This window comes from Atta cephalotes, assembly GCF_000143395.1.
Source record: "Atta cephalotes unplaced genomic scaffold scaffold00003, whole genome shotgun sequence".
Lineage (NCBI taxonomy): Eukaryota > Metazoa > Arthropoda > Insecta > Hymenoptera > Formicidae > Atta > Atta cephalotes.
In genome coordinates this window covers 9786827-9790023 of record NW_012130067.1, presented here as the reverse complement: position 1 = coordinate 9790023, position 3197 = coordinate 9786827, and positions in this window count along the sequence as shown.

The following is a 3197-nucleotide window of genomic DNA, read 5'->3' as shown; positions in this document are numbered from 1 at the left end:
TATTATATTATATATATATATATATATATATATATATATATATATACACACACACACACATTATTATACATGTATAAAGATCAATATAAATATTAATATATAAAATAAAACATTTATAGAGATTTATAGACATTTATAGACATTTCTATAGTATTTCAAAAAAGACATTTAAATATGTATTTAATTAATATTTAAATAATATATTTAAATTTATTATGTCGACATAATGAATTTAAGTATTGTTTAAGTATTAAACATATATTTAAATATTTCTGAAGTACTTAAAATTTATTAAATGTTTTATGGTCTGTTTAGAGATTACAAAGGTTATTAAAATAAATTTAAAATATTTCTTAAAAATGTAATTATATCGCCACTGTTTTGATTGATTGATCACATTATATATATAAATGTACATATAATAATCACTATTAAAATATCATTATCTGCAATTTCTACACAATATCGTTATTCATACAAAAATTGTTTGCAATTAAAGCAAAATAAGTCATTCATATAAAAAAATTTATTGCAATTAAAGTAAAACAAATCACGATAACATAAAAATGACGTTGAATCATGATTGATCAAAAAGTGACTTTTAATTAGTAAACATTTGGCAGCCATTTTAATGTCAGTTTAATGTTATAATGATTTTTTATTCTGTTTGAATGTTTTTCAATTTATTGCATAGGATAGATTTAAAAAATATTTCTACTGAAACATTTCATGTAATATATTGCAAGATCTTTTATGTAATATTCATATGACACATTACAGAATTCTTTATGTTGTAACATTTTACAGAATCCTTTTAAAATTGTTGCAGATGAAATGTGAACATTTCTGAAAACTTTTCGCAATAATTTGTGCTGTATATTTATAAAACGAAAATTAATATTTATATCCAATATATAGAAAAAAATTTATTTTTTACAATCAGATAATGAGTATACTAATGTTTTGCAAATAAAAATTATATTACGCAAATAAAATATTATTATCTTATCTATATTATATTATACATTATTTTTATTAAGTATATTTTATTAAGTATATTTCAGAAATTATACTTACATTATATTAATGAGATTGCAAATATTAAATAAAATCGTGCAATGAAAACACTATTTTATATTTAATATATTAATATATTAATATATTAATATATTAATATATATTGTAATTTAACATATAATTTTTTGAATGAGAAATACTTGTTTATTTCAATAAGTTTTATAATCTAAATATATAGACCACAAAACTCTTAATCAATTTTAAGTACTTTAGGAATAATATTTAAATATATATTTAATTGATATTTAAACAATATTTAAATTTATTATGTCAATACAATAAATTTAAATACTTAAGTATCAAATATATATTTAAATATAATATTTAAATATTTCCAAAGTATTAGAAAAATAGAAAAACTTTAAAATATTGCTGATCATAATCCTTCGATTGAACAGCAATATTTAAAAAGATTTCAGCTATTTCTGTAACTTTTTGGTAATATTTCAAAAAGATTGCAGATTCTTTCTGTAACATTTCGGCAATCTTTCAACAAGGTTTCATGTGCAAGCATCGCGGACATTTTGCTATTCCAAACTCCAGAGCTGTCTCAGAAATAGAAAATATTGCAAAAATATTGCAGACATATTTAGCAATTTTTATGAAATATTCACTTTTCAGTTGGAATATTTCTGAGATATTTCTGAAAATTTTTCGATGTATAGGAATGTAATAAATAATGTTGTATTAACATTGAATCAACATTTTAGAAACGTTGAATTATAACAGCATAAAATGTTGAAAAAACATTACAGAAATGTTCTAATTTTCGTTGAAGTAATGTTTTACAATATAAACTTCTAAGAATATTAGATTTCTGAATAAATTTTTACACAAAATATTTTAAAATACATTTCATTTGCTTTCATCACAGAATACGAGTATATATATCTGTCCCTAAATCCGACCTTTGCCTGGTTTCGGAAATTTGTATTTTAGAGCAGAGAACTTGTTTTAAAATAGCGAATTTGAGACCGCAGCGCATACTTGCATCGCAGTATTTCGTGGCTGTGACAGATTTCCTAATCTCAATAGTCGTCAACTTTACGATATATCTACACAATTTGCATAACCGCATAAACGCATAAAGAAAATTATTCAATTTTACATGTTACATTTATAAGAGAAATGCAATTGGATAATTTCTCTTTATGTATATGTTTATGTGCGACTATGTGGATATACATATCTTCTTACTGCTTAATATCTCGGTTTGTGAGAGGGGAGGGAGGGACAGAGTGACGCTTTTTTCTTGTGAAATCTTTATTTTTATGCAAAAATGTATTGATTGATCTATTTTTATGAAAATTTTAGATGACCGGGATATTCAACCTTTACCTTATTATTTAATTATTTGTTATTATTTGCGATAATTTCATGAAATTTTCAGATAGTTATTGTACATACTTGTGGCATATGTGAAATAATCATAAATAAAAAGAATATTTTAATCATGGAAATATATAAACCGGTTATTTGTTGATAATTTTTTAATAATAATTTTTTTTAATTACGTTCACGTTATCTTTCAAATAAAAGATCAACCCAAAATCTCTTTTTTTATATATATTTTTTAAATTTATACATTCTTTAATGCATACATGCAGCTGCTAATAGTCTATCGTAGTTTCGTTGTGTACTTTATTTTTGTTGTGCACAATCGTATCAACTTGAGATCTAATTGTAGTATTCGTTTTCGATATATGACATTTTGGACTTTACAGCACTTTACACAACACTTTACACAACTAATATAATTAGACGAGTTGTTCCACCTTTTGGTAAATTTTATCTATTAGGTAAATCTGGCAACCCGCGCATGTGATTGGGTAATCTTACCCAACAGGTAAAATTTATCAAAAGGTAGAACAACTGACCCTTAATGATCTAGTTTCCACCGAGGATTTAATCCGATCAGAATGTAAAAACCAACCAATTACAATCAAGTATTCCCTTATTAGGATTCCACACAAACTTGCACCATAGTAGTATTCTCTGTCGGCACCTTTGATGTTAGTGTTTCTCAAAATGTGTGCATGCGCGAAATAAGTAAGTTCCCCAGTGACGTTATCTGAATTTCTTTCTCAGTTTTTTATTTTTCCGCTCTCTCTCTCTCTCTC